The 22273-nt window shown below is 46.7% G+C and overlaps 1 protein-coding gene across 3 annotated transcripts in view; it reads right to left on the bottom strand.

Moving 5' to 3' along the window:
* The window catches only part of WWOX (WW domain containing oxidoreductase), a 930720-nt gene that overhangs the window by 211677 nt on the left and 696770 nt on the right, over nucleotides 1–22273 (bottom strand). The window contains exon 10 of one of the 3 annotated variants that reach the window (XR_003030202.2): nucleotides 490–20321. The gene's annotated coding sequence lies outside the window, so the exon portion shown is untranslated. 3 annotated transcript variants of the gene reach the window in all.

Below are 22273 nucleotides of genomic sequence, written 5' to 3'. Positions count from 1 at the left end.
TCCTATAAATGGAACTGCATGGCCCTTCACTAGGGTCTTTCACCGAGTCTAATGCTCTTGATATACTATTCTTCTGTTGTTAAAGCAGCAGGAACCTCCCTTTTCCATGAATAGTAACTTGGGAGAATCTAACCTTATAAGATAAGTAAGGGCACAGGGGGCGGGGGCGGGCAGGGGACAGCACTGCTTGGAAGGGAAGGAAGGAAGTCTCGAGTTGTTCTTTTTGACTTTATCCAGGGCCACTGTGACCAGGGAGCTGGACCACTCACCAGACCCCAGGAAGACCATCTGGACACAGAGAGTTCTACGTTGCTGTACTTCTGAGAACAGAAGAAAGCTGTGCTATTTCAAGACTTTTTTTTTTTAAGACACTGCCTTCTCCACGAAGGGGCGTGATGTGACAAACACGCTAAGTCCTTCTTATGGTAATGCTGCTCTTTGCAAATGGCTCGGATCCAATCCAACTGAACACAATGAAATGAAGCAGTCTGTGCTATTTCCAATAGCTTTAATCTTAACCACACTAACGATTCCTAAAACCAATGAACACAGTTTAAGGGGGAAAAAAAAAGAAGAAAGGAAAGACACGCTCCACTCTGCTGTTATCGGCCTTCTTGGCAGCTGGGGCTAGTCCTTATTGTCACCATCAACAGGGTCCTTAGGAAAAAGCCCGCCCCGCTGCTTCGAGGTCAAAGTTTACACGTGAAGCAAACTGGCTACGGTCATTGTCCTCCCCACCCCACCCCTGCCCCCGCCCTCGACGGTTAATGAGGAAACACAATGGCATCCATAATTAAGACGGCTGCCCCATTTTCCGAGGTTGGTGAGAACTCCCCAGGGAGCCATGTGGTCCTCACCAGGACAGGGCCTCTCTGGCAATTAGCAACGGCATTGTCTGTCCATCCGGGCAGTGTCCAGGGCTCGGGGCTCCTGCCCAGGGTTGGGGCTCATGGTCCTCTTCCGGGGCCTCTGCAGGTCGAGTGCAAGGGTAGAGTTTCTGGACAGTGTGCGGAAATCATTCCTTCACTCACTCACATCTCCTACAGATCACGCACGGGGCTAAGGTCAGAAACGAGCACGAGTCAGGTCCTTCACTCACTCACATCTCCTACAGATCACGCACGAGGCTAAGGTCGGAAACGAGCACGAGTCAGGTCCTTCACTCACTCACATCTCCTACAGATCACGCACGGGGCTAAGGTCGGAAACGAGCACGAGTCAGGTCCTTCACTCACTCACATCTCCTACAGATCACGCACGAGGCTAAGGTCGGAAACGAGCACGAGTCAGGTCCATTCCTTGCTGTGAGAGAACCCAGAGGAAGGGGAGATAGAGAACAGAGAGACAGACACATTTTTTCATATATTGGGGTAAGTGCTAAATTAAGAAGTGGGAACACAGGACTATATGTTTCTTTCCTCAGTCATTTTACTTCTGGAAATCTAGTATCAGAAATTTTTGAATATTATGTATTATATTTATTAGTCTAAAACACTCACAAGTTACCTTTTCGCTTTGTTTATAATAAGCAAAATCTGGAAGCAATGTAAATTTTTAGTATTTGGGGACTCATTAAATAAACTATAGTATTAGCTAATAAAAGGGCACGACTTCCCACGTGGCACAGTGGTAAAGAACCCACCTGCCAATGCAGGAGACGTGGGTTCAATTCCTGGGTCGGGAAGATCCCCTGGTGCAGGAAGTGGCAACCCACTCCAGTATTCTTGTCTGGGAAATCCCATGGACAGAGGAGCCTGGGGGGCTATAGCTTCTGGGGTCAAAAAAGAGCTGGACACTCTGAGCCCGCGTGCATTAGCCAATAAATGTTCCGCAGCCATCATTACAAATACTATTCTGGAAGAGTCAATAATACAATGTGTTGTAATGTCAAGGTAAAATCCAAAGCTGAAACGTCTGTAGATGGTATGATGAAAATGTGCTTAAATATCAGGGTTGGGGGTGCACTGAAAAGAAAAGAGAACATTTTCGACTTGGTTCCATCCCAAGCAGCCATCAGGGAACAATTTATTTCTGGGGAAATCTGTTATCTACTTTTAACCCACAGTTTCCTAAACCAGCACCTCAAAAACACTCAGCCTGATACTTCTTTTTTTTTTTTCCCTGAGATCTTTTCACGTGGAAAAATAAATGATATCAGTCGGTTTAATATTTCAGTTGGATAGGTAAAGCTAGGCTCTTTATCTCAGAGCAAAGAGAAGAAACCAAGCAAAAAAAGCTCTGAATTCTCCGTCCTGCTCACGCAGTATATCTGGAATTGATGAGCCGCACAGATATCACCTGGAGATCACTTTTTTCCTCCCACTTGCTCTCAAGCTCAGAACCAGATCACTGCACCTCTTTCCTCCAACTCTACTTTAGAGCAAATTGAGACCAAATTACATCACCTGTTTCATCCAATTGTATAAACCACGGCAATGCCGTTTGGGAAAATCTAATAGTCTTAATCTAAGAACTGCTCCTGTGCCCACAATAGAATCAAACAAATAATCAATAAGCCTCTAGATATTATAGCGTCACGGAGTGAAGACAGAGGGAAGGGCAGAGTTGGTGTGTGCAGAGGGAGCTGCTGAGATGAAATCAAATCACAGCTCAGCAAGGACAGAACAAACAGCAGCAACGACAGCAAAACCAGGCTGCTGAGTAACTAGCTTGTTCTACAGACTAGCAGTTCCAGAACCTTCTAGTGGCAAGTGTTAGATCATGAATCTGAATGAGGCAGGCATTCAAAAAATCTCATTCAATCATCAACAATGACTCTGTGGCATTGCGATTATCACCCCCATTTGACTGTTAAATAAATTTGAGGTTCAGAGAGTTTAGTTCACTTGACCAAAGTCACACAGCTTGTTAAGTGGCAGTGACAGGCAACAAAACCAAGCATGCCTGTTATTTATTTATTTTTTTTTTTTAAAATTTTGTTTTTTCAGACTCAAATGAAAGTAAATTGCTGGCTGGTAAATGGACTTTGGAATCAGCCACAATCCAAACCCACATTTTCTGTAAACTTAGGCAAGCAAATTATGTCTTCAAGGCGCAGTTTCTGTATCTAGAAATAGAAGTAACAACACATGTATACACGTCAAGTGCTTAGTGCAAGCCATCCTCAATAAATGCTGGGTGTAATAGCTTTATCTTTACATTACTCTATTTTTTAAAAAGCACATTCTCAGCAAAATCATAAGCAAATATAAAACGCAAGTTCGACGATGTGATAATGATACGCCAGCTAAAGTGTTAAGGTGTGAAGTGCCCAAAGTCTTCAATTTATCTTGAAATGAATCAAAAAGTAAGACAGACTGATGGATGGATAGAGGGATGGATAAATGGGTAAAATGTAAGTAGAGAGAAGTACGAATCGTCAGATCTAGGCAGTGCATGTATGAGTACTCCCAACAGAATTCTCTCAACTGGTATGTGACACGTTTGACACTGTCTATAATAATAACGTGTCAGCGGGAACGGCCTACTACACAGGAATAGGACAGAAGGTACCTGAATCCCACAACAAAATGATGAGCAAAAGTGACCGGACAAGAGTGTGCAGTGAATGACTCTAGTTTTTAAAACTCAGGAACAGAAAGCTATGGTGGCAGAAATCAAAACAGAGGTTGGCTCTTGATGAGGACAGATTTGTTGACTGGACATGGTTACAGGTGAGCCTCGGGGGTGTTGGAAATGTTCTCTGCTGTGATCTGGCTGGTGCTGGCACGTGTGTGTGAGTCCACTGAGCTGTCTCTAATATGTATGCACTTTAAACTGAAATGGATGCTCCACCTTGAGTCAGATTCTGGTTCAAGCAGCCCACATCTTCTGAATGCCTTCCCCTCCCTGTGCCAGGCGGTCTTTCTAGACACTTTCTGATGCATTCACTTGGAAAACCGTTTCAAGGAATTGTCTGACAGAATACATTATTTAAGCCTTTAAATGTGATGTGAAGCCATCCCACTTTCTTAGAAAATGACTGTCGTCCCCGAGAGTAAACTTGGCCGATAAGGAAACCACGAAGGTGTGAAACTCCTAGCCTTCTAGAAGACCCTTGTTCAGCACCCTGGGGCCTTTCCCTCTCTCCTTCACCATCAGATGACCTCCAGAAAACAGTGGACGCCCCACCAATGTCAAATTTCTGCCCTCCGCTGTGAGATTCAGCCATCAAGAAGGAGAGTAGAGAGGCCACCCCGAAATCCCACCACCTATGGGGACAGAGATGTGCTGGTCAAACGCTCGGCTCGCCCTCTGTCCTGTGGGAGATGCTCAAGTTCAGGAGACAAACATCTCCCTCCTGTTCATCCCAAGAGCATCCCAAGAGCATCCCTCTCCCAGGTTTCTCTACAGCCTGGCCCACTGGCTCCCAGGTGGAAGGTGCATCCAGGCTTGTCCAGGGGCATCCTGGAAGAGGGTCCTGATGAGAGATGAGAGCTGTCCCAGGCTGCAGAGACCTGCTCTACTCAGGTTCCTTCCAAAGAGCCTTTGAGGTGAATTTGGAAGCAGTGCCTCCTGAGTGATGGAACTATGCAATGGTGTCTGGACGGGCAATAGAGAGAGAAGATGTAGAAATAGAGATGAATGAGGGTCTGGGAGGGCAAGTCCACCCGAGACCATAACAACCTGGGGCACTTGTTTAAAAAAATACAGATCCCTAAGTTTCTCTCTAGATCTACTCAATCAGAATCTCTAGGATAGACACCCCAGAATGTTCTTATTTTAACAAGCTCACACTGGGGTTTCTCTTGCATGTGGAAGTTTGAGGATCAAGGCCTCTTTGTAAAGAGTCTCTCAAGGGGAACAGCCCTTTCATTCACCCTTCTACCCACCCATCCATACACACACCCATCCAGCCAACCACCTATCCATACATTCACAAATCCACATATGCAGCCATCCATCCATCCACTCACCCATCCATCCATGCATCCATCTATCCACCCACCCAGTCAGCCATCCATACATTCAAAAATCCATGTATCCATCCATCTATCCACCCAGCCAGCCAGCCAGCCATACATTCACAAATCCTTGCATCCATCCATCTATCCACCCACGCAGTCAGCCATCCATACATTCACAAATCCATGTATCCATCCATCTATCCACCCACCCAGTCAACCATCCATACATTCACAAATCCATGTATCCATCCATCTATCCACCCAGCCAGCCAGCTAGCCATACATTCACAAATCCTTGCATCCATCCATCCCTCCGTCCGTGCACCCATGCGTGCATGCATGCATCCCATAATTCTCTATCTCTTGTGTGCTTTCTTTGCGTCATGCCACAGACTGCATCTTCTTCGATTGTCAAAGACAAAATTTTTCTATACCAATGAGTTTCAAGAGAACCATGCCAACTTAGATATTTTTAATTATAAAATCTTCTGCCCAGTCATAGAATAGTTATTTTTTTTTTAAAAACCTCACTTATGGTAATCTCTCCCTTTCTCCTTACTAACGTACATGAATCTATTTTCAGCTGTCACCCACCATCTATGAAGCACTGCCTGGATTTTAGGAAGAGTGAGACCTGGAACATAACCACTGAGTGTTCAGCGTGAGTCTCTTTCCCAAGGGAACCTGTACCTTTAGATGAAGACACTCGAGTCTCATGGGTCTGCGGGTTGGAAAGCACAGACCTATGGACCCGATTACTTTCCAGGACATCCAATTACAAGTGAGTGACTTCTTTCTCGCAAAGATACTTTGTGGAGAACGCACTATAGATTCTCCCAGGAAACGATGGGGATTTGGTACCTAAGCAAACCCAGAGGTTCTGAAATTCTCTTTTAACCTTTAACATAAAGTCTCCTAAACATCAGTGTGTATGTGTGTGTGTGTACACATGCATGTGTATGTATGTAATAAACACAACTGAGACAGAGATCCAATAAAAGATGATGTCGATTTAACAAGAAAAAAAAAAAAAAATAAAGCCATTAAATTGAAAAGCTAAACACGTTCCTTCAGGAATAACTGCTGGATACCTCAATCCCAGATTCATACAACACAGTGGCTGATGACACAGGAGGTTATGATGGCTGTGTTGCTGGACTGAGCTTCCTTATTTAGCACTCTGTCCCCTCCAGGTTGTAAGATACGAGACTAAGGCAGAGGCCATTTTTCTCTTTCTTACCCCTGGATCTTTTCCACGCCTGACAGCGCTTGACTCAATAAATATCTGTTAAATCACAGATGCATGTCCTTCCCTGGTAAGAATCTGACAAAATGAGACAGTGGTTGCAATCTCTGACGGCTTTAACCTAAAGCAAGTGGATGGTTCCCACTGGGTAATGGTCTCCTTTCATTTTAAGCATTGACATTGTCAGAGAACAATTCTAGAGAGCTGAAGAAGGCCAAGACAGTGGCTCCTCAGCAGCAGACACCGACTGCTTCCAGACTGCACCATGCCCCGAGGGCTCCACTGGCAGACAAGAAGCCTTGGTCTCATCACCTCTTGTTATTCCGGGGGCGGCCCTGTCTTTGATCTGTGATCCTAATCATGGCCGATTTGGGAGCCAAACATTACTAGTCAGATATAAGCAACTTGAAACATCTAACAAGGGTGCCTGGGATTAGTCTTGCCGTCCCTGTCTAGTCCCTGCCTTACGGATCAGCAGTGCAGCCGCCTGTCCCGCACGCCTGTGACACGTGACCTAGTAGTCTGACTCCACCGTCCTCCATCTGTGGACCTGGGGCACAGACGCCACTCGTGATTGATCATCCGGAAATCTCTCTCTTCACGCCTGCTCTTTTATTTTCAACCTTAGCTGCAAATCAGTCATCTTAGGGGCTTTCAGAAATCCTGATGTCCAGGCTGCACCCTAACCCAGTTAAGTCTTTTTTTTACCATCCCTCACGTGGGTCCAGGAGGCTGAGGACCACTGATGGAACAGCACACCTTTTGCCCACTTTTCTCAGACTCATTCGTCTCTGCATTTGGCCTCAGCAAGGTTTCCAGTCCTCTGATGTATTTATATGGGGTGTGTCATCAGTATCTGGGCCTCTGCTTTACCCTATAGACCTGGACACGCTCTTCGATCTTCAAGCAAGACATGCACTTTCATGTCACTCTGAGATTCAGCGCTGATGCGTCTGTCATCCTACAGGTGAGTGAGTGGGCGGACGGACAGACGGATGGAGGTAGGGATGGAAGCATGGATGGATGGGTAAATGAATGGAAGGATGGATGAATGGGTGATTGAATGGAAGCAGGAACAGACAGATGGAAGCATGGATGAAATGACAAGTGGATGGTGGATGGATGGTCAATTGTGTGAAGCCTTCTGTTAAACCTGACTCTGTAAACAATTCTCTCCAAACATTTGTTCCCACTACGAGACGCTAAGTTCCTTAAGACACAGGGCTTGATCTCATCTGTCTTTGCTTTCTCAGGGCCTCACGCTGCACTTGACTGGTGGCAGGTCCAGCAACAGGTGAAAAATACATGCCTTTTGAAAATAAACAACTCTAGTTTAATACCCTTATTTCTAAGTCTCTCCAATATCATTTTAAGAAGAGAATTTCTTGACAGGGAGAAGAATGGAAATCTTGAAATAGAAATGCTCTGTTGATATTTTTTTTAGTTTCAAATATACAAAGAAACAGCTCGTAGCAAGTTCTGATAACAAAAATTCAAATTGGAAGATGATATTATTGATCTCAAGGGAAACTGGGCAGATAAGCGTTTTAGAAACACTGGGTTATTTTGATAGTATGTGTCCAGCTATCGTAGAATTCTCTTTTCACTGATGAGAAAATTAAGGCCTAGCAAATAATTTCTTCAACATCTTGAACCCAGTCGATATTTCTCTTTGGAATCAAATGAAGGATTTTAAAATTATATCACACTCTTACCGTTTGCTTCTGTCCCACTCAACCTGTTCTCTGGTTAAAGGATTCAAAGTGGCAGTGATGAGTTGGTATCTTTTTTTTTTTTTAATTTTCGGAATCATCTTTACCTATTTGTAATTTTTAAACTTCTTATTCTGTTTCGGGGTATAGTCAATTAACAATGTTGTGACAGTCAAGTGAACAGCGAAGGGACTCAGCCATACGCATGCATTTATCCATTCTCCCCCATTGTGACAGTCAAGTGAACAGCGAAGGGACTCAGCCATACGCATGCATTTATCCATTCTCCCCCACACTCCCCTCCCGTTCAGGCTGCTATGTAACACTTAGTAGAGTTCTATGTGCTACGCAGTGAGTCCTTGTTGGTTATCTCTTTTGAATATAGCAGTGTGTACATGCCCGTCCCAAACTCCCCAATTATCCCTTCCCTTCATCCTTCCCCCGCTAGCAACCGTAAGTTCATTCTCTAAGGCTGTGAGTCTCTTTTTGTTTTGTAAGTTCATTTGTAACACTTTTTTTGTTTAAGATCTCCACATATAAGGGATGTCATGGGATATTTCTCCTTCTCTGTCTGACTGACTTCGATGACTTGGCATCTTTCATCAAGCTATACGGACCCCAGGGACACCTGCAAAGGCTGTGGTCTTCACGCGTGGGCTGTTTGAGGACACCAGAGGAAAGCTAGTGAGTCCGAGGCTGCCCCGCCCGTGCTGTGGGGACTGACTCCCACTGCTAACGGGAGAGAGGCTCACCATGATCAGAAACTATAGTTTGGGTTCCTTTGTTAAGTACAAGGCACCATAACTTCCCGAATTGGCACAAACGACCTGCTATGAGTTGGAGTAAAGTGTGTTTTTAAATTATTTCAGAACCATAAAACCTCTCCATAGAGAGTGCTTTGAAACTGCAAATTAAATATAGAACATCTATGAACTGTATCCATTTTTACAGTAAGTATATATTTCCATGGGGGTTTGTACCATCTTTTTTGTCTAGTTACACTAGTTAATAATGCAGTGAATTTGCAGTAATAGAGTAAATGTTATTTTGATGACACTATTTGATTAAATTAAAGATGACATTAAAAGGACCATTTCAATAAAGGACCGAAATCTCTAGAAGTAACTGGGGCTGAGTGTTGAAGTCAGCGAGTCTGGCAGTCTTAAAAGGACCAAATGGAATTTCCTTCACCGCGTGAATGATGAGCAAGTTAAGGAACAACGGGACGAAATAACAGATGGGAGAATATGAAGGCTTAGATTCCAAGACGCAGGCAATTTTCGTTATTTGAGGCCAGTGTGCCATGCACAGGAAAACAGCTCGGGTGGCCTTGGGAAAATGGAGACGCGCATTAAGTAAAGCGAAAGTGAGAGGGCAGTGAGATTCGCGGCGAAATGTGCTGATGCGGTGACAGTGAATTGAGTTGTTGCACAAACAAAAGAAACGGGACACCTGGGATCAGGCACGCAGCCCCCTGCAAGTTCTCTTCCGCTAATTCACGCACGCACACGCGGGCCCCCCACGCCTGCGCAGGGGGGTCTTTGAGATTCAAAAGGGAGGAGAGAGTCCTAATTATTTCTTCCGGGCCTCCGTTCGGGTGATGCTTGCCAAATAAGTTCTTTCCCTGAGCGAGAGGTTCACGTACATAAATCAAGCGAGTGTTTGAAGATCCCTTGACTTAAGTTCTTAGAGAGAGAATCTATCTGAAGAGACAGTCCCCGGCAACGTGACTGAGTTACGAATCACAGACATCTCGGCTGAAAGAAATTCCGAGATTAAAGGTGTGCGGTGGTGGAGGCCCCTGGTTCCCGGAGAAACACCTGCCCCGGTGTCTCGGCCCTGAAGACAGGTGACGTGTCTATTTCTGCTGCGGGCCACTGGCTGCTGCCAAGTCCAGGCTTGCAGCACCCACGCTGCTGACTGTTTTTTTACAGCTAAGGAGGAAGACAGGAACCTCAGCTCCAGCAAACAGAAATCTTCCTAGGGACCTCCGAAGAATGCCAGGAGAGGCTAAGTTTTGCTTAACAGGGAATTCATCTGGTCGTCATGTGAAGTAATTATTTCCTCACAGAAAGGGAGGGAGGTGTGGTCAGTTGGAAAAGTCACGTGCCCCATCTCAGAAAATATCGCCTCTTCAAGCGCAAACCCCTCAGAGTGCAGGATTCGTGTGTGTTTCATGTTCTGAGTATGGACATGGAATGTTTACCGTCTCCCCAGCAGAAAATCACTTAGAGACAAAGGATGATAGTAAATATCACGCCGGGCAAGCCCATTCAATAAAGCACATGGCTAGCAAACGTTACCATGTTGAGATCTTGAAGGCTGAAAGATCCCCCAAGCTGCCAGCAAATTTGTTCTTGTTGAACACACCTCTGTATTTGGAAGAATGGCACTTGGTTGTAAGCGAAGGCAGACTTTCTTTAGGAAATATCCTCTTTTTCAGAACTTTGAATGACTCAAACCCACACGTTTGAGCTTTGCCCCTCGACAGTTGCCGAAAGCGGCTGCAGCCCCCTGCCCATTCCGCTCTGACTCTTTTCTTTCTCTCTATGGATCTGTGGCAATGCTTGGAAGAATCCGAATGTCTTGTTTGTGGCCAAAGTAATTTGTAATACATACTCCAAAAAAAAAAAGAAAGAAAGCAGAAGATTTTTAGGGCGGTGACACTACTTTGTATGACACTGTAATGATGGCCCCACGTTGTGACACGTTTGTCCAAGCCTGCAGTCTGAGCATCGCTGGGAGTGACGGCTGATGTGAAGGCTGGACTCCGGGTGATCAGGACGTGGGGGTGCTGAGCCGGGGAGCGTGTGCACCTGTAGGGAGGGCCTGGACCAGGATGGGACCTGGGCATAACTCGACTCTCAATTTTGCTGTGAACCTAAAACTGCTACAAGGCAAAGTCTGTTTTCAAATGTGGAAATAAATGGATTTAATAAAAAGCATATTTGAAAAACAGGGTGGTAAGAACAGCTAGTTATCCTACTTTCAGCGTGGCAGCCATACGTAGCGGGGACTTTTTACTATCCTGACCATAACCCACGCTCACGTGCTCTGGTGAAAACAGAATCTCTTTTGGTCCAAGTTCTCTGGGACTCCAGGAGCCTTACCGCTTGAAAGCCTTTAGCCTGAGGGTCACCCCAGTGCTCCTCCTGGCCAGTTTCACTGACGTTGTACAGCTGACCCTGTACAGTGTGGGAGTTAGGGGCGCTGGCCCTCCAAGCGATGGAAAACCCATGGATTACTTATCACTGGCCTTCCGTATCCACAGTTCTTCCAAACCCAAGATTGTGCATCTGGTGGATTCAGCCAACCTCGGGTCGTGTAGTACTGCAGGATTTACTACTGAAAAAAGATCCGTGTATAAGTGGACTAGCACAGTTCAAAGCCCTGTTGATCAAGGGTCAACTTTGAACAATATACATGGAAAACATCCATTCTAGACTATGAGGACCCTTTGGCGGCTCATTCGTGAAGACACACGGAACATCACTAGAGATCCGGGTCCCCAGCTCCGTCAGAACCAGCCCCTGACACCTAGAGCTGATCCTTCTGACCCTGACTGTCAAAGCTCTTTTCCACGCGGCAGAATCCTGACCAGCCTTTGACTGTCATCCCTCAGTAGAGTTGCCTGTCCAAGAAAGAACAGATGGATCGAGTGCCTGTACTTCCTGGAGCACTGTCCTTTTCATCATCCTTCCCGTCATCACCTTCAACTCCCACATCACAGGGCTTTGTTCATGGGCCTCGGCTCCTACACCGAGTTGCCCTTGAGGCCAGGTCTGTATCTTAACTGTTCCCACTTCTGTGTATTTCCAGTTTCTGGCATGGGCTTGGCTATCACCAATGCTCCACAAGTGTATAAGGGAAATTGGATGTTTGGGTGACTACATTATTTTTAACAAGCCACTAGGGTATCAGTACTGATTTTTAGTAAAACACAAGAATTTCACCATTCATCTATCTATACATCATTTATCCATTCAGCCAGCCACTCATCTGTCCAAGTATCCATTCATTCATCCATTCATCCATCCATCCATGCATCCATCCAAATATCCAACCATCTATCCATCCAACCATCCAATCATTGAAAAAAAATGTGCAATAAGACCTACTCTGCCATGCCTTTTTATGGGTGATAAAAAAAAAGAAGAAAGAAGATGGCTAGAAAATGAATAAGATATGGTCCTTGCCTTGATATATGTTGTCACTGAATAGGAGAAATAATATATGAAAAGCGAGGTCCATGTCTCATCTTTTTGTCCCCTGTAGCACCTTCCACAGGGACTTTGATTCAGCAGCAAATGACGGTTGAATCAATGAATAAAAACAAATATAAAAGGCAATAAGTGAAAAGTGCCAGATAAACGCTGCAGACAAAATGCTATAGAAGAGACTTCCCTGGTGGTCCAGTGGTTAAGACTCAGGGCTTCCACTGCAGGGACCATGGTTTCAATCCCCAGTCAGGGAACTAAGATCCCAAGTGCCGCATGACCAATAAAATAAAACAGGTTTAAAAACAAACAAAAATGCTACGGAAGAGTGGAAGGGAAGCTGATCACATACAGATGGATACCTCATAGAAGGCGGAATTTGAGCTGGGATAGAATGGCAGGCTGACTCAAATTTGGAAAAAAAAAAAAAAAGGCGTTCGAGAAAAGTCGACCACTGCCGTTGCCTGTCTCAATGCCTGGCACAGAGAGGGACCTTGAGAAGGGTTTTTGCTTTGTTGTGAGGCACCTGCTGGGCTGAGCTGGTCATTAGTGAGGAGGACAGTTTCTGCCCTCAATGAGTCTTGAGGGCCTCGCTAATGTCTGGAGAAAGTCAACGGCAAACGGGATGTCGGGGTTAGAAAGATGGTAATAAGAACCAGAAAGCAGCGATTTAAACCGCACAGAGTGGAGCGGGGTCCTGAAGGGACTGTTGATGAATAGGCTTCTAATTTGACTAGGTTGGAATCGTGTGTTTGCAATTAGCAGCATCTATTTGCATACAATTAGTGTATAAAGCCTTTGAGAAGAGTCTGTTCCCTAAAGTAGGTTAAATAAGTCCCCCTACAATTGTGCCTGCGGTATGGATACATTTCACAAATCCATGATCCTGCAGAGACCAGGGATGGACTTCAGCCCAGTCTAGGTCCAATGGAGAACACGTGGATTGTACTTGTCCTGTCTGATCGGAGCAAGGGCCGAACTTCCCAAAGGCTCTACCCTTAGGAGCCTGGAGTGTCAACAGGGGTTGGTCATCTTGGGTTGAACTGAAGGGTCAACTCAGCTGACCTCTAAGTCAGTTTCAACGCCAGTTCCTCTATTCCCCACCCTCCACCAAATACTCGTGGGACTGGTGGGGGAAAGAGGCAGAATTTTCAAGAAAACAAAACAACATGAGGAAAACGAGGGGCATGTCATGACAGGTGTGGGTCTTTGCTGGGTCAAACACCTCAGGATGCAGGTTCAGGCTTCCCTCTAGTTCCTGCAATTAAAGAATTATTCTGGAAGCCCAGGCAAGTACCTCTGAAGCACAGCCTTACCCTCTCACTCACTGATTGACTTATTCAACAGACGTTTGTCGACTGCTGAGCCTTCTGTTTGGGAACTAGGGCTATACTGCTGCCCAAATGTTTGTTTGCAACCCAAACAAACACAGAGCCTATGGAGCTTATTGTCTGGTGGGGAAAACAGGAACTTGCAAATAAAGACAAAAGTCAGTGGAACAACTGCAGCCTGGTGCATTGGTATCAAGAGGACAAGGAGGAACCTACTTGTTTCCTGCATCCAGGAGGGCTGGATGCAATCAGGGAAGGCTTCCTGGAGGGAGTGACAATTGAGTTAAAATACAAGGAATGAGAAGCGGCAAAGAAAGGGAGGGGCTAACTTGAGTCAAGACCCTGGGGCAGGAGGCAGCAGGGAAAGTTCTGGAAACTGAAAGAAAGTCAAGGTGGTAAGAGGACAGAGATTTAAGGAGAGAGCAGTGAGAAATGAGACCAGAGGGGTCTCATCTAGGCAGGGCCTAGATCACTGGAGAGGGGGTTGGGGTGACTCAGGGGTCCATCTTTATCCTAAGAGTAACAAAATCATTGGTGTGGTTTACCTGGGGGTGGGAGGCGTGAGAAAGACACACCCAGATTTGAGTTTCAAGAAGACCCTTTTGTGTTTGAAAATGGTATGGAGGGGGAACCACTCCCCGCCAGCTTCACCTGTCCGCCCACCCTCGCCACACCCTTCCAGGGCCAGAATGCTGCCACCTGCCCTTGGCAAGCTGGTGCCGGGAACTGCCCCTCACCCCGGTCTGCCCTGCCCTGCCCTGCCCCCTGTACTCCTGGCTGGCCCCCTTCATGGCTGCAAGAACGTCCCTTTCTCTACTGCCTTCCACGGGCCCCCGTCTGCGGCTCCCACCACTGGCTCCCAAGTACAGGGGACAATCCTCGCCCAGGTAGAACGATCTCCAGTTCCACCGGGGATGACTCGAGAATAAGACCGAAGTCAGGTACGATTGCCACCGCCTCCTGGAATGGGTATCACAGTTGCTGTCTAGCTGCCGTAACGGAGGTCTGCTGTCTTTGTTTCATCATCCACCCTGCTTTCTCCAGCAGTAACACACCTTCTTTATGCCATCCCTCTCAGTCCATACAGCTTGGGTTAAGCCGACCCCCTCCCACATGGGTAAGGTGACATTCCCTCCAGGTCCAGACAGATCACGAGGACTGGCTCACAGATCTACTAAGGGCCAAAGAGATTTACTAGATCCACTAAGGGCCACAGAAAGTCAGACGCGGGACTTGCTGGAACTGTCGAGAAGGAGACACTCCTTCCCAGCAGCTCCTTGAACAGGAAGGATATGGGCTCATGGTGGCCGTCTCTGCCCTCCTGGAAGGACCCTGTCTGACACTGAAGAGCCAAGTGCAGCTGAGAGAGGGAGTGACACAGAACGCCGGGCAGGTCCTCTGGTCCCCGGGGTCATGCCCGTCAGCTTCCCACTGCCGGGAAACAGCAAACCCCCCCTTCCTGGCCTGAGCTTGTGGGGTGCACTTGTTGTCACTCACAAGTGAAGAGGAAAGGGCCAGTCTCACCTGCCTCTTCTCCTCATCGCCCTGCTGGGATTGGTGCCACCCTGAGCACTTCTCGCTGGTGAGGAAGCTGACTGACGCTGAAATCAAGGGAGGAATTTGAGGAGGGCTGCAGAGAATGCTCTGCAGTGCAGTTCTCAGGCCTTCAGCCACCACACCCCGAGCCAACGCCTCGCTCGCACGATAACAAGAGGAGAGAGGCAGACCAGGCACCACGAGAGGCTGGTTTTTCCCAAAGGTGTCAGGCTTCTTCAAGTTTCCCAAAGTCCTGGGCACGATGCCAGTAGGTCATTTTAGATGTCTTTTGAAAACTCCCAATTTCATTAAGGCAAGGGTCTAAGAAAAGACATTATGAAAACGCAGGCAGTGAGTAGGACCCAAGCAAAAAGGATCCCGGCTCGGAATTTCTACTCCACGTAATGGAAGTCATTTGAAGTCAAATCATTTATGGGTTTAAAAACAAAACAAAACAAATCTAAGTGCTCAGCTGTGTCCGACATTTCGAGACCCCACGGACTATAGCCAGCTGGGCTCCTGCGTCCATGGGGTTTCCCAGGCAAGAGTACTGGAGTGGGTTGCCGTTTCCTTCTCCAGGGGATCTTCCCAACCCAGGGATCGAACCTCGTTGGCAGGCAGATTCTTTACTAACTGTGCCACTTTAGAAATTCACAGATTTTACTATCAAAACCTGTGCCTGTATATGTGTGTATGTGACTGTGCATGTGGTGTATCTGAATAGAATAAAAAAAAAAAAAGACCTGGAACAAGCCAGGGTTCTGCTTTGTCTCTTCTCAAGTTCAAGCGCACCTGCTGTGACTCTGCTTTCCAACCTGACACCCGATTTCATCAGCAGGTGATGCCAAACAAGCTCCTTCCTCTCAGAACAGTGGCAAGCCCTGAACATCTGCGGGAGCAAACCTTGAAGAGTGGTCCACTTTCTTTTCCTTCTTCCTCAAGGAAATAACCACTGACTAGCCAACTCCCTCCTGCCCTACTCCCCCCCCACACACTAGGTAATGTATTAGGGCTGGACACAAGAGATCCTAAACAAAGGAGGGATGGGACAGGCTGGCTAGAATTCATCAGCTACATCTCTCTTTTAAACCAGAACAAAACAAAAGCCACATGCAGTATTCATAGCTAACAACATGCTTTCTGCTGTCATGGCCTGGCTTTCCACGCTGGACTATACTGAGGGCTGCTAGGAAAGCTACGAGCCTCAGTCTTCCCATCTGCCGAATGGGAGTATGATACTTCAGTTAAATAATGCATGAAAAGCTCTTCGCAGGCCCCTTGTCTGGCCTATGATACACGGTCGATTTTGCTGTGACTCTTAAGACAGTAAGTCCGAGATCCAAAAAGGGACATAGATGTGGAGTGACATGCAGATTGTACAGCCGCGATTCCTGAGGCCTGCACAATGAACTCAAACACAGTCTTTCATCATGTTTAAGGCTTTCATCACTCAAGAGGAAAACCTCCTCAGATTTGTGCCCCGTGGGGAGAATCTGGGGTGGCTGTGGCGAGCAGCTTGGAGGAAGCCAGCCCTACACCTCAAAGCTTTGTCCAGATGGAGTTAACACGAGACGTGGAGAGGGGGATTCAAAGAATAGGAATGTGTTCATCTGTGAAATTAAAAGTAGTACAGCATGACATACAACATTATGTGGTGGGGTTCGTCAAAAGCAATAATTAGGCTGAATATGACTCTGAACGCGCTCATAATCAAACAAAAGCAATTCTACTGAATGAGGAGAGCTGATTCTCTTGGGAGGAGAAAAGAGGCCAGATGCTGAGAAATACTGGGTCGTGAGCTCAACAGACTGAGGGCTGGTGGAGATGCAGCCTGGGGAAGGGCGAGGGCAAGGTATTCATTTCATATCGTTGCCACAGAAATTATTGCTGTTCCGTCGCTCAGTTGTGTCCAACTCTGCGACCCCAAGGACTGCAGCACCCCAGGATTCCCTGTCCTTCGCCATTTCCGGGAGCTTGCTCAAACTCATGTCCATCGAGTCAGTGGATGTATGAGGATGTATGCCCTCCATACATCTCATCCTCTGCCATCCCCTTCTCCTCCTGCCCTCAATCTTTCCCAGCATCAGGGTCTCTCCCAAAGAGTCAGCTCCTCAAATCAGGTGGCCAAAGTATTAGAGCTTCAGCATCAGCATCAGCCACAGAAATTACCATCAACCCCAAAACAACTCATCCACTAATTATCTCACCGTGGCTGTGCGTCCTAGGACCAAGCACAGTGTGGCTTGGATGGGTTTTCTGCTTAGCGTCTCCCGAGGCCAAAGTGTCACCTGGCCAGGGTCATTCTTTCTGGCTCTTATGTGGGGACCCTGGGGAAGAACTTGCTCTCACTCCCACTCTGGTTACTGACAGAATTGAGTGCCATGCGGGTGTACGACGGGGGTCCCTATTTCCTTCCAGCTGTCAGCCAGAGCTGTCCTCAGCTTCTAGAAGCTGCCACATTTCTTGCCAGACAGTGCCCCCCTCCACTGTCTTCAAAAGGACATCACATCCTCCTAGTGCTAGGCATCTGCCCGCCTCCCCTCTGCCATCCCCCTGATTTCCTCCTCCACCTTGTTCTTCTGCTCCAAAGGGCTCTGGTGACTACACTGGATCCACTCCAAAAAAATCTAGAACCGTCTCCGTATTTTAAGGTCAGCTGGTTAATTACCTTAGTTATAGATGCAAAGGCGCTGTGTCACCCAGCACAACCCAAGCCAGGGAGGAGCACCGGGGGAAGGTCGAGGGCCCACTGGTCAGCCTGTAGAAGGCCCTCAGAGTGGCTGCCTTGAAAAATGGGTGCTGGACCCTCTCCCCAGTTGGAGCACGAAGTTTCCACTGTTTAGACGGGCAGGAGGAGGTGGGTAACAAGCAGAACAGCTGTGGGCATCTATGAAACCCAGAGCAGAGCCGTCACGCTTGCCGTTGCGGTTTAGTCATGTGTGACTCTTTGCGACCCCACGGACTGTAGCCCACCAGGCTTCTCTGTCCACAGGATTCTCCAGGCAAGAATACAGCAGTGGGTTGCCATTTCCTCCTCCAGGGGATCGCCCCGACCCAGGGATTGAACACGCATCTCCTGTGTTGGCAGGCGGATTCTTGACCACTGAGCCACCTGGGGAGCTGTCAGGGGCATCTATGAAGCCCAGAGGGAGGTGTCGTGGGGTCTGGGACCTTTCACCATCTGGGAGGTTTGCAAAAGCAAAACGCAATTAGAAGCTGACTTCCCGCTCTCCTTAGGCTGTGCCTTATTTCATCTGGCCAGCCTGGGAAGACGTGGGTTCTGAGACCTGCTAGGCATCAAGACTTAAGCCACACCATGAAGGAAACTGCTAGAAGGGAGACAGACGCTCTTTGCTGGGCGGGGTGGGGGGGATGGTGAACAGTCTCCTAAATAGCAACATCCAGTAAATCGGAGCTACCACGGCCATTGTTTGCGGACAAGCCTCCTACTTGGCCAGGTTTTGAGCAGAACTGGTGATTTCCAGCTTCCATCAAACCACGGAGGCGGGCCTGACTATCCCCATTGTGAGCAAATGAGGCTCAGCGAGGCTGAGCAGTGTGTTCGAGATGACACAGCCACCAGGACAGATCTAAGCCCCATTCTCTCCACGTAAAGCCTCCGTTCCTTCCCCCTGCCGGCTAGCTGGCCCTCTGTCTTGCGTGTCTTAAGTTCTTTCCTCCCCCTGCCTTTGACTTCTTCTACAATGTCCTTGGACCCAGCGCCTAAGACATAGATTTAATTACTGCTGTTTTTTCAATGACATAATTAAATATCCACAGTGAGGTCAATCAACCTGAACCCATTCGGAGGACACTCTGGAGCTGCTCTGGAATTTTTTTATTTAAGGGCTTTTTATACACAGAGGTTGGCTTTTATGGGTCTAAAATTGGGTTTCTGATTTCGGCCCTCAAGGCAAGAGGTAAAAAAAAAAAATTGTTATAAATATCATTGAGATGCCACATTCTTTTTGGCTCTTTTTAAAGGGCTTGATGAGGAGACAAAGCAACGACTTTATTGAAAAACGCAGAGGATGATCTCCTGGTTTATGATGATCCTGGGTGATATGACCACAGAGTGAACTGCACAGACACCCTAGCATTATTGGGGAGCCATTCTGAAAAGCTGTAACAGGTGACCCCCTCCTCCCTGCCGAACAGCTTTTGGCCTCAAGGTCCCCACCCAACCAAGCCTGCTTTTGCTCAACCTGCCACTGTGCTCTTGCGAGCAGGAAAAAGGGAGCATTTTCTGGCTCCTTTTAACATAAAAAAGGATGCAGAATGCACCTGTGCTCTAATAAATGCATGGGAATGGGTGGGGGGGGGGGGGGACGGAAAATAATAATAAATGCAGCTAGGGGCTGAAAAGAGTGGTTTTTGAAGCTAATGACAGTGTTTCTGCCTTTATTGCTTCGGGCAGAAACAGGAAGTTAGAAATCCAAGTGGCTTGAGAAAATATAACATTTAACAAACTCATTTGCAGGCCTCCAGTTGTATTATCCTAATTTATTTCATTGTTGTGGGGGATTTCTTTTGGGGACTTTTTTGATCTATTTTTAATGGGAGACTAATGTGCATTCCTCCCCTCACCCCCCACCAACTCCCCCCTTCTTTTTTTGCAGGGATTTATTGAGCAGTAAGACACTTTAAAAAAGAACTTTTCTTTTTTAACCTACTCCTTCATGGAGGCAAAGATAGAACTGGGTTGGGGGGAAGAGATTCCTGCTTCATAATCCATATTTAATGTCAGTGGTAGCAATTCCTACAGCTTTATTCCGCCCGAATCTTCCAGGAAGGAAAACCATTCTACCAGCGTGGAGATGGTCATCATGTAAGAACCCCGCTCTACCCCCGACCCCTTCCCCACTGTGGTTCTCACATCGCGATCTGGCTGGAGTTCCTCCAAGGCCCACTGCTAAGTTCCGTGGAACGCTTCCTCCACGTGGACCCCCGATCATCTCCAGGCTGGCAACACGTCTGCAGAACCGAGACACGCAGTTGTCGCATTTCTCCAGTGCTCCCGGATGAAGACAGGCACAGAGTACCTCTTCTGGGCTGAGCGCTGAAATCTGTTCATTGCCTAAACACGTGCAAAAATGAACCTGGCCATCTTCTGTTGATCTAGAAACTCCCTGACTCCTTCCTTCAGATAGAGAGAGAGAAAATCGGCTGAACTGTCTTGCAGAGGGGAGGAGGAGGGAAGAAAGTGAAATCAGTAATTTGAAGAATTTCTTGAATAATCACCTCATTTAGGGACTCCATTAGATGGCCGCGTGTTCCCAGAGCATGGCGTAATTGAAAAGGGCTTCACAGTTTAGCTGCTCTATGAATTGTCCAACAAGCTTGCGAGGAAGGTGGGACAGGGATTAATTAGCCTGCAGGGAAGGATGAGAAAATGGATAGATGGAGAGAGAACAGGACATGTCCAAGGTCACAAGGGGAGTTAAGGTAAGAGCCAGGACTGGCTCCCTCCAATGTCAAGGCGTCTACAAGATAACCCCCCACAATGCTCAGCGCCTATTAATTACAGCCAGCTTCCGTCTACTAAGCACGCAGCACACATACACAATGAGGCCTAAAGAGAAAGAATTTTCAGGATTCTGGAAAGTAATGAATGAAAGAAGTCAAAGGTATGTTAGGATGATGGCGGGGGGAGGGGTACACCGGGAGGCTTAAAAAAAAGATGCCAACTTGAAAAAACAAATTCTTAGAAACAAAACCAGGAGTCTGATCAAACAGGGAACACAGCAAAATGAACAAGAAGGGGGAGAAACTATTAAGATGAAAAGACCACAGGATATGTGGGGAGGGTTAGCAGGGTATTTAAAGAGTAAGAGTATCGCCAAAAGAGATTAAAAAAAAAAGAGTAAAACGGAATCACTTTCTGTACACTTGAAAGGAACACAAGACTGTAAATTAACTATACGTCAATTTTTAAAAAAGGTAGCAGTAAAACAGAAACTTGGGAGCGGGTATAGACTTTCAAACTTGAGTTTGATGTTTTTGGCATGGAAAACTTCAGATGCGTTAAAATTCAGCAAAGGGTGAATTTCACATGTATAAAGGCAAACAATCTCCCTCTGAAGGTTGAGGTTATACATTCAAGAAAATGAACCAGACGATGGATTTAAATTCTCGATTCAAATCGATTCTTTGTTCCCAAAGATGTCCACTTCTGAATGTCACCTGAGAAAGTTTAAGACTCATCTGAGGACACCTTGATATTCCATGGAAAATGAAAGAAGAGCCCACGCCATCATTATTGTATTATTCCTAGTTCTAGACTTTCCAGCAAAGCTTTTCTAGTTAAGAGTTTCCCTCCTGGGTTTGAATCTAGTTGAATCAGGGAAATGGCAAGGTGTCAACGTCAAGGTGTCTCTCCACATTCTGCTACAGCATCATGATCACTTATTTGCAGAGGTCAAGAATCCGGCTCACCAGTAGAAGGGTAATCTAAGGATGTCTCAAGTTGGCCTGCCCCGGATATTGACATGCAGTGCCATGTGCTTGAAACTCTCCAAGGCAATTAGACTGGTGGTGACTCAAAATGACTTCCAAATCAGGAGAAATGTTACTGACTTCCAATTTAGTATGTGTCACTGAATTTGGGGCACGTACGTGGATTTTTTTTTTTTACCAAACTCACAACTGCAATCTGATTTGGCTACAAGACAAATCAAATATGGAACATAAGAGTATCTCAGTGTCAGGTTTTGTAGCAGAAAATGCTCTAGGTATTAAATTATAGTGTTCTTTGCTCTTATCCCCTATTTATAAATTGATTCCATGGACTAATGCAGCGAACTTTTCTTGAGCAAAGATAAGACAGTCCCTGTCTTCAAGGAGTTCACCATCTAGTGGATGAAACAGACAAGAAATAATTTCAGTTCTATGAGAGAAGCTTGACAAGGTACAAGAGAATCTCATCCATGAAGGTTAATTCTATCTGGAAAGGTGGGGGTAGAAAAGATTACCCAGAGGAAGGGCTGTTTTGTGCTGAGTCTTGAAACACACACACACACGAAATCAATCCAAACTCAACAACAGTCTCGTCACAGGCTCCCAGTACCACAGCCCAGAGAGATTCAGGAAGAATTCTCAGAAATCAATAGATCTCTGGGTTTTGTTTTTTCCTTCCAACCTCCTTCTCTTGAAGAGCTTCTTAACTATCTGGCCAAGGACCTGGAAACAGACCTTTGAACAAAAGGAAATCATGCCTCTTGGACATCGCTGGACACCAACAATGCAGTGTTTGGCTGGTACAGACCCTGGGATCCCCGCTAGCTGATGCTTCATCTCGGGGACTGCGTGCCACCCTTTTGGAAGC

This window comes from Bos taurus, chromosome 18 (assembly GCF_002263795.3).
Source record: "Bos taurus isolate L1 Dominette 01449 registration number 42190680 breed Hereford chromosome 18, ARS-UCD2.0, whole genome shotgun sequence".
NCBI lineage: Eukaryota > Metazoa > Chordata > Mammalia > Artiodactyla > Bovidae > Bos > Bos taurus.
The sequence above is the reverse complement of the archived record's forward strand: the minus strand, read 5'-3'. Positions and strand labels throughout refer to the sequence as shown.